This window comes from Piliocolobus tephrosceles, chromosome 9, assembly GCF_002776525.5.
Source record: "Piliocolobus tephrosceles isolate RC106 chromosome 9, ASM277652v3, whole genome shotgun sequence".
Taxonomy (NCBI): Eukaryota; Metazoa; Chordata; class Mammalia; order Primates; family Cercopithecidae; genus Piliocolobus; species Piliocolobus tephrosceles.
The window spans coordinates 7,838,486-7,853,144 of record NC_045442.1 but is presented as its reverse complement, the minus strand read 5'-3'; the positions used below and the strand labels follow the sequence as shown (position 1 = coordinate 7,853,144).

Genomic DNA, 14,659 nt, shown 5'->3' with positions numbered 1-14,659 from the left:
AACTTTGCTGTTTGGGTGTTTGCCCAGAATGTCAGGTCAGGGTTTAGATGCCAATCCTGCCAGTTTCTTGCCCTGAAAACCACTGAACTGTATGTTAAGTCAGTGAATTTATAGTGTCCAGATTTCATCTCAATAAAGCTGTTTTAAAAAATGTACGGAGAAGATGTTCTTTACTGAGCTCTGGCCCAAACCAGGATCATCCGTGCGTGTATCAGGTGCTGGGGTTGGGGGGATCTGTACACCAAAGCACTCCTCTGTCCCTGGAAAATTCCTATTTGCATTTTCCAGCAGCTCAGGTGTCATCTTGATGAAAATGTTCCTCGATGTCTGAGACAGAGTGGACCATCCTCCTGGTTTGTACACCTCTGCTTGCATCTCTCCTGCAGATTGGTACCTTGTTTTTCTGTGAGTTGTCTCCCTCTATCTCCCTTAAGACCTTTGCTGCCATGGTGCCCAGCAGGACACACACACACACACTTATGTGCCTGATATGGTGGACTCATTAAAGGCTGGGGTGGCAGCTCTCAGGGAGTTAATGGGCAGCTTTATTTCCACAGAGAGAAAGCTCAGTGTAGAAAATGCTATATGTTCTCTTCCTCACAGCTACTGACTTCAGGGCACTGGTCAGCCTCTATTTCTTTGTAGTGGTTTTTTAGACTTGAGTGTGCATTGGAATGACCTGAAAGTCTGTTAACACGAGAAATGCTTGGCCCCAGCCTCCGAGTTTGGGTCAGTAGGACTGGTGTCAGAACTGATAATTTCCATTTCTAGCAAGTTCCCAGTGATAAGCCAGGAACCCTGCTTCGAGAACCACTTGGTCCCCCTGCCAGGGCTCACTTATCTTGGGAGACGGCTTGTGAAGGCCCCTCTGTTTGTGCAGCTTGGTGGTTTGCATTGGCTTCTGTGGCTGAAGTTGGAATCTTCAAGAGGCCCCCCAGACCCATGGCACTAGTTTAGTCTGAATGACTGTCCAGGGATTTTCAGACTTTGTTCTCTAACCCTCCTAAGGAGAATGGAGTCACCTCAGGGTGACTGATCAGGGAGGTGGTGTGGGTGATGCTTCAGACCTCACCTTCTCACCAGATCAGCTCTGTTTTTATGTCTTAGGCACTAGAATCCTATAGGTGAACTTGTTTGGAGAATGAGTTCCTATGCAGGGGAAAAACTCCACATTTTTATGGTAACAACCTGGATTCTGGGCCCTGCAAAGTGAGCAGCTTATGAAAGCCCTGAGGTTTCCTCTGAGCTCCAGGTCCCAGAAAGCCAGAGGGCCAGAATGCCTCCTGGTTGCTAAGTTGTATTTTTTTCATTTCATGGAGAGCTACAACTCCACATTCAGCATAGCTTTGTGGTTCAGACTCTGAAGTCAGGCAGACTTGGATTCAGGTCCTGGACCTGTCCCTCCTAGCTGGGCACCCTGCTGCTTCTGGGAGGCCTTTGTGTCTGTGTCCGTAACATGGGCCATGATTCTTTGCCTTCCCCGTGGGCTGCTGTGAGTCTTGGGTGAGATCTGTTGGAAGTAAAGCTCAAAGTCGCAAAGAAAATGAGCACTTAAACAAAGGATTTCTCAGCAAGGCAAAATTTACTTCTGCAGAAGGGTGCTGCTCTCAAGTTTGGTCACCATGAGAGCACACCAAACAAAGGAGGGAAGGGGTTTTTATCCCTAATGTAGTTTGTCCCAGCTACTGTGTCCTATCTCCACTGTGGAGTCAGACTGTACAGTCTGAGCTGAACCCAGTTGGCCAACTTGAATGGTGTAGGAATGTGGTTACACTGGCAGAAGGGGCAGTTTTGGTGGGAAAAGCCATTGCGACAGGAGGGGTCATTTACAGAGTGGGTAGCAGATGTGGGCTCTGTAGATAAGGACCAGCAGGAAAGTTGTTTACTGAAACCCAGACAGGGAGGCATAAAGGATAAGGAAGTTAGTTTGGCCTTGGAAGTAGGGAACAAAGCGCAAGGATGCTAAACAAGCTAAACCTTTGAATAGGAACTTCTTTGGTGTCTAACAGATTGTAGATCCCAAACACTTGGCATGGTATCTGACCCATCATCAGTGTGCTCAGTTAAATATTAGCATTGCCATGATGGTTTTGTTCTTGTAGTGAAAATTAGAACATTATTCTTAAAGGATTAGTAATTTTTAAATGAAATAAATATGAAGACCTGCTTGAAATCTGAAAAATTTCAATGGTTAATGGATTTTTTCCTGTACTGGGCAAAATTGATTTTTCATTTAAAAAAAAATAGAGGGGTCAGGCACAGTGGCTCACACTTGTAATCCCAGCACTTTGGGAGGCTGAGGTGGGCAGATCACTTGAGGTCAGGAGTTCAAGACCAGCCTGGCCAACATGGAGAAACCCTGCCTCTATTAAAAATATAAAAATTAGCCAGAGCCGGTGCTGCATGCCTGTAGTCTCAGCTACTTGGGAGGCTGAGGTGTGGGAGAATCACTTGAGCCCAGGAGGCAGAGACTGCAGTGAGCCAAGATTGTGCCACTGCGATCCAGCCTGGGCAACAGAGTGAGACTCTGTCTCAAAAAACAAAAAAAAAAAAAAAAAAAAAAGAAAAATGAATTAAAGGAGCATTTACTTAACTAAAAGGCAGTTTTAAAAGAACAACTGCCTACAATCATAACATTAGCAGAAATCACTTCAGCATTTTATGTTGATTGCTTTGCTCCACCAAGAATTTCTGTGAAACACTGGTAATGCTCTAAGATTTTTTTTTTAATCTTCAACTTTTAAGTTCAGGGGTACATGTGCAGGATGTGTAGGTATGCTATGTAGGTGTCATAGTGGTTTGCTGCACAGATCAACTCACCACCTAGAATTAAGCCTAGCATCCATTAGCTATTCTTCCTGATGCTCTCCCTTCCTACCCACCTCCCCGACGGACCCCAGTGTGTGGGTCCCCCACATGTGACCATGTGTTCACATCATTCAGCTCCCACTTATAAGTGAGAACATGTGGTGTTTGGTTTTCTGTTCCTGCATTAGTTTGCTGAGGATAATGGCTTCCAGCTCCATCTGTGTCCCTGCAAAAGAATATGATCTCGTTCCTTTTTATGGCTGTGTAGTTGCAACATCAAATTTGATGCATCTTATTATTGTGATCTTTTCAGACAGTGTCTTGCTGTGTCACCCAGGCTGGAGTGTAGTGGTGCGATCATGGCTCCCTGCAGCCTCGACCTCCCAGGCTCAAGAGATCTCAAGAGATCCTCCCACCTCAACCTCCCAAGTAGCTGGGACTGCAGGTGTGCACCACCACACACCCAGCTAATTTTTGTAGAAGCGGATTTTTACCACGTTTCTCGGTCTGGTCTCAAACTCCAGGGCTCAAGCAGTTCTCATGCCTTGCCCTCCCAAAGTGCTGGCATTATAGGTGTTAGCCACTGTGTCTGGCCCCATCTTATTTTTAAATGAAGTTTTAATAAGATGTCAGTTACGTGCTTCATCTCAAGTGATTGGCTCCAAAACAAATCAAGTTCCTTCCAAGTACAAAAGAATCTATGATCTAAGGCAGTGGAAGGAAGCGGGGTTGGGGAGAATGTATCATGTTCAAGGAAAATGAAAAGAACTTAACGTTTTGAAACACTTCTAGTCAAAGGAACTATGACTAATATATCCTGGATGTGATGGGAGGTGGGGGGCATTTAAGCCCACATTCCTACTTACTCCCATTTTAAAGTTAGGAGGAAGATGGGGATTGAGGTAAAGAATTTTGCTATATCACAGTTTGGCTAAAAGTCATTCTACCTAGCAAGAATGCAAGTGATTTACACGCTATCTACTCTTGAAGCTTAAACCAGTACTTCAATGATACTTTTTTTTGGGGGGGGTGGTAAAGGGAGGAAACAGCCAGAATGAGGATTGAATATATTTGAAAGGAGATTCAAAGTGATGTTTATTGAGCACTTCACTTTGGAAAAGCAAAAAATCAAAGGCTGTCTTAAAGATTGTACAGAAAATATGATTTATTGGAGATATCCCTTGCCTCCAAGCTCTAATATTAAGCCTCCAAATATAATGCAAGTTATATTGATATAGAAAATGGGAAGGAGCGGGCAGATTTATTATGTATGACCATGAATAATTTTTATCTTTATTGCTTTCCCACTTCAGATCAAGTTGGAATTTTTAACTTTTCACCAAAGATTCTTTGGTTTTACAGAAAATATAGCACAGGTACATGAAATGTAATATATTTATTGTATATGCTTTTAATAGTAGAAACTAATTTTAAAGTTAGGCAGTTTAAAATAAATTTAAAATTATAGTTTAGTGGTCATAAGAGTTAGATAATTGTGTGGTAACCTGTGAGTGTGTTTATTTAGCAATTATGGTGACCATGAAGGAACTTGCTCAGGCCATTTAGCAGAATATCTGACAAACCAGAAGGAAGATGGTTTTAATAACAAGGAAAAACGTAAGCTCATTATAGATTTGTATCATAAGGGTGAGTCCAGAGTCGTATAGGCTTCTAACGTACAGTAAGAGTCTCGCTCTGTCATCCAGGTGGGAGTGCAGTGGCGTGATCTCGGCTCACTGCAACCTCACCCTCCCGGGTTCAAGTGATTCTCTTGCCTCAGCCTCCTGAGTAGCTAGGACTACAGGTGCATGCCACCATGCCCAGCTAATTTTTTGTATTTTTCGTAGAGATGGGGTTTCATTGTGTTAGCCAGGATGGTCACGATCTCCTGACCTTGTGATCCGCCTGCCTTGGCCTCCCAAAGTGCTGGGATTACAGGCGTGAGCCACCGCGCCCGGCTTACTGTTGATGTCTTTAACTTATCACAGTCTTCCATCAGGCAATACCCTGCTGCTTGACCTTATCCGCAAGAACCTTATGACAGTTTTCTTCCAGGCCCCAGACTTGGTGCTGCTGTTATCCTCTGTTGCTTTTGCATACCCTATTAACCTCACAAAACATTGTTGTTATTTTTGTTTTAGGCAGACAACATATTTTATATTTACCCACGTACTTGTCTTTATTAGGGTTCTTTGTTACCTTGTGTAGATCCAGATTTATATCTTGTATGGCTTCTCTTCTGCCTGATGAACTTCTTTTAACATTTTGTATGGTTCAGGTGTATTAGCGATGAGCTGTCTCAGCTTGGTTTATGTTAACCTTTTATTTTGCCTTTATTTTTATTTATGTTTTTGTGATGGAGTCTCACTCTGTTGCCCAGGCTGGAGTGCACTGCCGTGATCTCCACTCATTGCAACCTCCACCTCCCAGATTGAAGCAATTCTCCTGCCTCAGCCTCCCATGAAGCTGGGACTACAGGCACCCGCCACCACACCCGGCTAATTTTTGTACTTTTAGTAGAGATGGGATTTCACCATGTTGTCCAGGCTGGTCTTGAACTCATGGCCTCAGGTGATCCGCCCACCTCAGCCTCCCAAAGTGCTGGGATTATAGGCATAAGCCACCATTCCTGGCCTTGCCTTTATTTTTTAAAGATAATGTCACTAGGTAAAGGGTTGTAGTTTGACACACTTTCCTTTTGAGTGCTTAAAAATTTTTTAAAAATTGGTTTCTTTTAAATTTGTTATTGACTTTTTTGGTGCATATTTATGGGGGTATAGAGTGATGTTTTCGTGCATAAAATGTATAGTGATCAGATCAGGGTAATTAGCGTATCATCTTGAACGTTATTTTGGGAGGGTGAACATTAAATATACTCTTTGTAGCTATTTGAAACTGTATTACTGTTAACTATAGTCATTCTACAGTACTGTAGAACTCTAGAACTAATTCCTCCTATCTAGCTGTAATTTTATATCCTTTAACGAACCTCTTCCTATCTCTCTGCTCCTTTACCCTTCCCAGCCTCTAGTATACTGTTCTCCGTTTTACTTCTGTGTGATCAACAATTTTTTTTTTAGCTTCTGTATTAGTCTGTTTTCACATTGCTATAAAAAACTGCCCAAGACTGGGTAATTTAAAAAGAGGCTTAATTGACTCACAGTTCTGCATGGCTGAGGAGGCCTCAGGAAACTTACAATCATGGTAAAAGAGGAAGCAGGCATGTCTTAGGGGGTTTCACCATGTTGGCCAGGCTAGGTCTCGAACTCCTGGCCTCAAGTGATCAGCCAGCCTTGGCCTCCCAAGGTGCTAGGATTACAGGCATGAGCCACCATGCCCAGCCTGTTTGTAGTTTTTTGAGGAACCTCCATACTGTTTTCCATAGTGACTGTACTACTTTACATTCCCACCAAGAGTATGTAAGAGTTCTCTTTTCTCTACATCCTCACTAGCATTTGTTAGTCTTTTGATAATAGCTATCCTGCAGTGAGATGATACCTCACTGTGATTTTGAGTTCCCTTTCCCTTATAATTAGTAATGTTGAGCATTTAAAAAATGTATTTCTTGGCCATTTGGTTGTCATCTTTTGAGAAGTGTCTATGTGTAGATTATTGGCCTATATTTAAATTGGATAGTTTGAGAATACAAACAAATGGAAAGACATCCCATGCTCATGGATGAGAAGAATTAATTTTTTTTGAATTAAGCAGAAATTTTATTTCCAAGCTCTTCAAAGATTATTGCAAACACAAAGTTGCCTTCTAAAAGTGTCCCAAATCAAATCAAAGGAACAGCATCAAAATAAATAAAAACACTTGTGACATTAAGAATTATTTTAGGTTGTAGTATTTTACATTACTTTGTTTTTAACTGTTTACAGTGTTCTTCAAGTCATATTTAAACATTTCTTAAGATATGAAATAGGCCGAGTATGGTGGCTTATGCCTGTAACCCCAGTACTTTGGGAGGCCAAAGTGTGTGGATTGCTTGAGGTCAGGAGTTCAAGACCAGGCTGGGCCAACATGGTAAAACCCTACCTCTACTAAAAATCCACGCACACACACACAAATTAGCTGGGCGTTGTGGCATGCACCTGTAATCACATCACAGTTACTTGGGAGGCTGAGGCAGGGGAATTGTTTGAACCTGAGAGACTGAGGTTACAATGAACTGAGATCACGCCACTGCACTCCAGCCTGGGTGACAGAGCGAGACTCTGTCTCAAAAAAGAAAGAAAAAAAAAAAGATATAACGTAATGTGTTTAGGTACAACCACAACTACAAAGCAGAGGAACTTAAGAATACAAAAACCGAATCTGCTTCATCTATATATACGATGGGGCAACTGAATGCCCCACATAACATTAATCTATCCAAACAAGCTTGCGAAGAAACAGCTCCCATGTTAAGTGTTTAAAAATGAAACAACCTTCTCATTTGGAAAAATCAAGGCATCAGTCAATTAGTAAAGACTACACTTTTCCCCAGCAATTTGTACTTTCTTACCTTAGTTTAGAGATTGTAAATTCATGAGCAGAACAAATTTTGTAGTATTTGGTATAAAAATATTTGTCAGGAACAACAAATAATTTTTTAAATAAAATGTTTTCCTTCCTAAATGTAAACATCCAGTAAATAAAACATGCATGGTATTCCAGGTATAGAAACATCAGTAATTCACTTATGAAAGAGGTACATTTTGGCATATCTGGTGGTAAGGTTTTTGTTTGTTTTTTTGGTGAAGTGCTTTATATGTAAGACAAACAAAAACCCAGACTATTACTATTTAGAGCTAGATTCCTTCTCCCAGTTTCCTTAATTGAGCAGAAACTCACCAGTTTCTGTAGAATTTTGGTTATAGTACCAGGCCATAGGAAAGGTCTGAAATAACTAAATGTCACTTGACCAGTGAAAAGCCTCTTTTGAGGCTTGGAGGCAGTCATTTATCACTTTGTGCTTGAAGGCTTTGCTCTGCAGACTTCTTGTAGAGACTTCAGGGTAAAGCACAGGATCTGGACTCCAGGAGGGGGTTACTTCCTGCGGGAACACTGACCAGCAGGGCATCCTTTCAGGCATTCTGCATGCAGTGCTGTTGTAGCTCTGCAGCTGTCTGAGAGACCTTGATCCTCTCCCACTCCGACCTGCAGCTTGAGCTGCTCCACCAGGTGCTGCAGGGCACTCTCGCTGGCCCTGGAAGACATGGTAGCAGCAGTGTGCTCCAAGGGCAGTTGAGCCGCAGTAGGCAGGTCAGCCCTGCTAGGCCCTGAGTGTGGGCACTACCAATATTGTTGAAAGGACCATACTATCCAAAGCAATCTACAGATTCAATGCAATCCTTCCCCCACTGCCCCGCACAGGAGTCTCGCTCTGTCACCCAGGCTGGAGTGCTGTGGCGTGATCTCGGCTCACTGCAAGCTCTGCCTTCCCGGGTTCACGCCATTCTCCTATTTCAGCCTCCTGAGTAGCTGTAACTACAGGCGCCCACCACCAGGCCTGGTTAATTTTTTTGTATTTTTAATAGAGATGGGGTTTCACTGTGTTAGGCCAGGATGGTCTCGATCTCCTGACCTCGTGATCCACCCACCTCAACCTCCCAAAGTGCTGGCATTACAGGCGTGAGCCACCATGCCCTGGCCTCAATGCAATCTTTATCAAAATACCAATGACATTCTTCATAGAAATAAAATCTTAAAATTTGTATTGAACCACAAAAGACCCCCAATAGCCAAAGCAATCCTGAGCAAAAAGAAACCTGGGGGTATACACTGTGTCAGACTTCAAAATATACTACAAAGCTATAGTAACTAAAACAGCATGGTACTGTCATAAAAACAGACACACTAATGGAACAGAATCGAGAACCCAGAAAGTAACCTATTCATTTACAGCCAACTGCTTTTTAAAAATTTTTTATTTTTTGAGACAGTGTCTCACTCCATCTCCAGGCTAGAGTGCAATACCATGATCATGGCTTACTGTAGCCTTGACCTCCTGGGCTTCAGAAATCATCCTACTTCAGCTTCCTGAGTAGCAGGGACTACAGGTATGTGCAACTATGCCCAGCTAACTTTTAAAAAATTTTCTATGGAGACAGAGTCTCACTGTATTGCATAGGCTGGTCTTGAAACACCTGGACTCAAATGATTCTCCTGCCTTAGCCTCCCAAAGTGCTGGGATTACAGGCATGAACCACCATGCCTGGCTACCAACTGATTTTTGACAAAGGCAACAGGAATACTCATTGGGGAAAGGATAATCTCTTCAATAAACGATGCTGGGAAAAGTAGATATCCATATGCAGAAGAGTGAAAATAGACCCTCACCTCTCACCCTATATGAAAATAAAATGGATCAAAGACCTAAATGTAAGATCTGAAACCATAAAACTACTACAAGAAAACACAGGGGAAACCCTTCAGGACATTGGTCTAGGAAAATATTTTATGAATAAGACCTCAAAAGCAGTCAACAAATCACTTGAGCCCAGGAGTTTAAGACCAGCCTAGGCAACATAGTGAGACCCTGTCTCTTCAAAAAATTAAAAGTTAGCCAGATGTGATGGTATGTACCTGTAGTCCTAGCTACTCGGGAAGCTCAGGCAGGTGGTTCACTTGAATCCAGCAATCCAAGGCTGCAGTAAGCTACTATCAAACTACTGCACTCTAGGCTGGGTGACAGGGGAAAAGCTTGCCTCTAAAAAAAAAAAAAAAAGCACAGGCAACAAAAGCAAAAATAGACAAATGAGACTACATCAAATGAAGAAGCTTCTGCACAGCAAAGGAAACAACCGAGTGAAAAGGCAACCTACAGAATGGGAGAAGACATTTGCAAGCTATTCATCTGATGGGATTAATATCCAGAATATACACAGAGCTCACACATCTCAACAGCAAAAAACAATCTGAATACTTTAAAGGCATATCTACTCTGCTATTAGCTTACGTGCTTCTGAAGAGAGGTCTGCTGTCTGTCTTTGTTTTTCTGTAGACCCCCTTGCACCCACCATGGCTGCTTCTAAGATTTTCCACTGAATCTTAGCAATTAGATTAGAATGCTGCTTGGTGTAGTTTTCTTACGTTTATTCTGCTTGGGGTTGTTGAGGTTCTTGGATTTGTGGGTTTATGCTTTTCATCAAATTTAGGAAATTGACCATTATTTCAAATCATTTTGTTTCTCGTTTCTCTTCTCTCCCTTGGATTACAATTACACGTGTTGGACTGCTTGATATTGTCCTTTAGGTCACTGGTGCTCTTAATTTATTCTCAATCATTTTTTCTATCTCCTTTGTTTTGTCAGTTTTTAAAATAGCTATTTCTTTTCATTTATTGATAGTTTTCTACCAAGTATAACCTGTTAATTCCATTTTTCAATTTTGTATTGTATTTTTTATTTCTAACAGTTCTAAGTATTTTAAAAATATTTTCTTATGCTTAGGTTTTTATCTTGAAGACAGAATACTTACAGGATAACGTATTTGTTTACTAATTCTATAATAGATGTCATTTCTGAGTTTATTTCTCTTGATTTTTTTCTTTCTGTTATTGGTCATATTTTGTTTCCTTGCATATTGATGATTTTTAAAAGTTAGTTTTATAATTTTAGATTTATCAAATACAAATCTATTTCTTAGAGTTCTCACAACCTGCACTCATTTACCCCTATTATTAACATTTTATATAAATATGGTACATTTGTTACAAATGATGAACCAATGTTGATACATTATTATTATTATTATTATTTGGAGAGGGAGTCTTGCTCTGTCACCCAGGCTGGAGTGCAGTGGCGTGATCTCCACTCACTGCAACCTCCGTCTCCTGGGTTCAGGCGATTCTCCTGCCTCGGCCTCCTGAGTAGCTGGGATTACAGGTGCCCACCACCATGCCTGGCTAATTTTTGTATTTTTAGTGGAGATGAGGTTTCACCATGTTGGACAGGCTGGTCTCGAACTCCTGACTCCCTCAGGTGATCCACCTGCCTCAGTCTCCCAAAGTGCTGGGATTACAGGTGTGAGCCACCGTGCCTGGCTGATACATTATAATTGACCAAAGTCCATACTTTATTCAGATTTCTTTAGTTTTTACCCAATGTCTCTTTCCTCTTTTATCCCATCCAGAATACCACATTATATTTAGTTGTCATTTCTGAAGTTCCACTTGGCTGTCGGTTTCTCAGACTCTTCTTGTTTTTGATAACCTTTACAATTTTGAGAAGTACTACTCAGGTATTTTGCAAATGTCTCTCAATTGGAATTTTTCTGTTTTTTTTTTTCTCATAGATGGATTTTATAGATTTTTTTGGGAGGAAAATCACAGAGGTAAAAATGTGATTTTCGTTACCTCAGATTAAGAATATATACTATCCACATGACTTAACTACTGTTGATTATTTATTTATTTATTTAGTTAGTTAGTTAGAGACGGAGTCTCTGTCACCTAAGCTGGAATGCAGTGGCACAATCTCAGCTCACTGCACCTTCCACCTCCAGGTTTAAACAATTCTCCTGCCTCAGCCTCCCGAGTAGCTGGGACTACAGGTGCCTGTGACCATGCCCGGCTGATTTTTGTATTTTTAGTAAAGATGGGGTTTCACCATATTGGCCAGGCTGGTCTTTAACTCCTGACCTTGTGATCCAACCACCTTGGCCTCCCAAAGTGCTAGGATTACAGGCATGAACTACGGTGCCCGACTGTACTGTTGATTATTTAATCATCTGGCTGAGGTAGTGTTCGTCAGTTTCTCCATTGCAAAGTGACGCTTTCCCCCTTCCTTTCCATGTACTTTTTGGAAGTCTCTGCAACCACACTTCAGGAGTGAGGAGTTATGCTGCAGCTCCTTGAGGGGAGATTATCTAATGAGTTATTTGCATAGGAGTTTTGCCTCTTCTCCTGTGTTTGTTTATTCATTCATTTATATCAGTATGGACTGAGGAATATTTTTATACTTTCAGTTATAATCCAGTGCTGTTTAATTTGTTATTCAAATGTTGCAGTTTTGGTCATTGGAAGTTTTTTCAGTTTCTTGTTTCTCCTGTGTCCCGTTGGCATCCCTCTTCTATAGTGGGATGGGCTTTTTAAAAACAAACAAACAAAAATGAACTTACATTTTGGCACAATAAGATACTCTAGACTCATTTTGTGTAATTTCCTGCCTTCAGTCTTGAATCAGCTATTTCTCAAAGGAGTTCTGAGAAATGTATCAGTGTCTACTTACCTGTTTATACAAATATACCTGCAAATATTTGTTTATGTGAGTTAAACTAAAAGTGAGTCCAACTGATATCTCCAACTGTAATTCATTACCACGTGGATCATTCTAGCCTCCTTCCCTTGCTTATATGTTAACTCCTACTCCAACAGAAATCTAGCTTTCATCATCTGCCATTAATTTACCTAGTTGTTCATTTGCCGTATACATGCACAGCAATTTCAGAATTGTTAAGCTGTATCTCTGTGGGAAGTGTGTTATCAACTAGAGTACAGTGCTTATGTCCAGTTTCCTTTGCTTTTAGTTTCAGAAAGTGCACTCATTGCCAGTTATTTAGGGCAAAACCCTTTCCCCTTACTCCTTCAGTAAAGTTGTTTCATCCATTCGTAACACAGCTAAATTATATACAATTTTGTTAGTCATCTATATCTTGATATTTCTTGTGTCATCAACATGTTGTCATAGTCTGCATTCTAACTTGAGATTCCCCAGCTTCCTAAATGCTTCTCTAAACTTTGCAACACTAAACTTCATTATTTGTACCGTGAAGTTCTACAGACTTTCACAAATGCAGTGTCATATAGCCACCATTCTAGTACCATCAACAATAGTGGCCGGGCACATTGGCTCACGCCTGTAATCCCAGCACTTTGGGAGGCTGAGGCAGGTGGATCATGAGGTCAGGAGTTTGAGACCAGCCTGGCCAAGCTGGTGAAATCCTGACTCTACTAAAAATAAAAAAATTAGCCAGGCATGGTCGTGGGCACCTGTAATCCCAGCTGCTCGGGAGGCTGAGGCAGGAGAATCACTTGAACCCCAGAGGCAGAGGTTGCAGTGAGCTGAGATCATGTCACTGTACTCTAGCCTTGCTCTGTCTCAAAAAAAAAAAAAAAAAAAAAAAAGTTTTACTCCCTGAATAAAATCCTCCATCTGTCACCTATTCAGCCCTTCTTCCCTCTTCTTAAGCTCCTGATAACCACTGTTCTTTTTACTGTTTCCATAGTTTTACCTATTCCAGAGTGGTATATAGTTGGGATAATACAGATGTACCTTTACAGACTAGGTTCTTTCACTTAGAAATATGTATTTAAGTTTCCTCCATGAATTTTTATGGCTTTGACAGCTCACTTTCTATCACAGAATGACAAATATTCCATTGTAAAAATACCAGTTTCTCCATTCCCTTATTGAAGGACCTGTTGCTTCTAGTGTTTGGCCTTATAAAGGTGTTGTAAACATTCATGTACGAGTTTTAAAATAAACTGGGCAGTTACCTCAGTGCATGATTGCCGAATCCCATGATAAGACTGTGTTTAACTTTGTAAGAAACTTCTGAAGTGGCGGTACCCTTTAGCAGTCCCAACAGCAATGAATGAGAGTTTCTGTTGCTCTGCATCTTTGCTGGACTTTGGTATCATTAGGCTTTTGAATTATAGCCATTCTAATGTGTATATACTGGCATCATGTTTTAATTTGCAATTCCCTAATGACATTTGATGATGAGAATCTTTTAGTATGCTTATTTGCCATTGGTACATCTTTGGTAAAGTTTTTATTCAGATCTTAATTTCTTAATGGGGCTTTTTTTCTTGTTGGGTTTTAAGAATTCTTTGTATATTTTAGATACTATTATTTTATCAGGTATGCTTTGCAAATACTTGCAGAATGCCTTCATTTTAAAATTGGTAAATGCATTTATTTCATTCTTGTTCCCGAAGGGAATTTTGGCTGAGCATAGTTCTCTGAGCAGCTCCTTTTCTCTTCTCTCTGCAGATCTTACTATATTACTGTCTAGTCTGCATTGTCATCTTTGAGAATTCTGTCATTCTGACATTTTTTTTTAGATGATGTGTGTGTGCTCTCTAGTTTTTGGGATCATATTATTGCCTTTGATGTTCTGCTGTTTCATATTTATAGGCATGTTTTTTCTTTTTATCTTGGGATCCTGGAATTTTGAGTTCATATTTTTAATTAGTTATGACACACTTTCCTTTAAATATTTCCTCTCTTCTGTTCCTTTTATTATTCCTTCCTGGCTCTCTGATTAAATATATGCATGATCTTCTCATTTTGTTTTTTTAACCTCTATTTGTGTTTTCCATCTTCGTTTTATTTTGGGTAAATTGAGTCAATTCTTCAGATATGTAATTATCTGTTTATCTTTGCCTTATTTGCATTTGACCTACCTACTTTATTTCAACAATATTTTAGGAATTTCCATTTGCTTTTTTCCTCAACTATTTCTGCTAATTCCTAGCTCTTTAATACTCAATTTGTAATAGAATCTTCTGTTTCTTTAAAGTTTTGTACATAGCTCTTGGATATTCTGAATCTGACACTCCAGCCTCTTTGGTTCTTGGAGGGTGTATATCTCTGACTGCAGTTTGCTTGCCTCCCCTTGTGTTTAATCTTTGATCTTAAACTGAGTAGCTAACTTGGTGAGTCCTTCCTTTAGAGAGCATTTGCATCTGCCTCTGGCAGTAGTCAAGAGGCTTATCCAAACCATGATCATATTGGATCCACTGGAGACTTTTGTTCAGAGCAGGAGTCTCAAGTTCAGCTTCTGTTTCTTGCTGCTTTCCAAGTTCAGTATCCCCACATCATGGCTGCTGTATTAACCTGGCCTCATGGTAATCTTATTCC

General features: G+C 40.6%; 1 protein-coding gene and 1 pseudogene across 1 annotated transcript in view; one reads left to right on the top strand and one right to left on the bottom strand.

Annotated features, from left to right (window-relative positions):
* The window catches only part of FANK1 (fibronectin type III and ankyrin repeat domains 1), a 117,905-nt gene that overhangs the window by 51,169 nt on the left and 52,077 nt on the right, over window positions 1-14,659 (top strand).
* Window positions 7,803-8,010, bottom strand: LOC111550821 (annotated as a pseudogene).